Consider the following 522-nt stretch of genomic DNA (forward strand, 5'->3'; position numbering starts at 1 on the left):
TGAAAGGCTGGAAGGGCGACGGCCCCGGAGTAAGAAAGCTAGTTCCTCGTGACATGGATGTGTCTGCAGACTGTCCCCGGTATCTCCACAATAGATCTCCCAGGCTTGATTATGGAAAAGTAAAACTGATGGACGACAATTGTAATTCTAGGCGGGGGGCTGAATTATAAAATCACTACGCGATGGCGCCGCCTACGGCAGCGCCTGTCTCTGTGGCGCAATTGGTCAGCGCGTTCGGCTGTTAATCGAAAGGTTGGTGGTTCGAGCCCACCCAGGGGCGGCGTGTTCGCTGCTCTTCTTTGTCTTCGAAGCTGTGCGCTTTTAATGGGGTCAGGAAAATGTTCCCCAAACGGAAATCTTCTCCACAAAGGGGTTTCTGAATTGAATTAATGTCCAACGGAAGGGACTGCGTGTGCTGAGAAGACGAGACCAAAAGAGAAACTCGGCAGCTTTGACAGTACCTGTCGGAGAAAACAGAATTCTGAAATGTTGCCTCTGATTCTCTTTCCACAGATGTTGCCT

At 50.6% G+C, this 522-nt stretch overlaps 1 non-coding gene across 1 annotated transcript; it reads left to right on the plus strand.

Moving 5' to 3' along the window:
- Nucleotides 1-206: 206 nt before the first annotated feature.
- trnan-guu (transfer RNA asparagine (anticodon GUU)) lies at nt 207-280 on the plus strand. Its single transcript has one exon. It is a non-coding gene; the product is annotated as a tRNA-Asn (tRNA).
- Nucleotides 281-522: the final 242 nt, after the last annotated feature.

Source organism: Chiloscyllium punctatum, chromosome 36, assembly GCF_047496795.1.
Source record: "Chiloscyllium punctatum isolate Juve2018m chromosome 36, sChiPun1.3, whole genome shotgun sequence".
In the NCBI taxonomy this organism is placed as follows: Eukaryota; Metazoa; Chordata; class Chondrichthyes; order Orectolobiformes; family Hemiscylliidae; genus Chiloscyllium; species Chiloscyllium punctatum.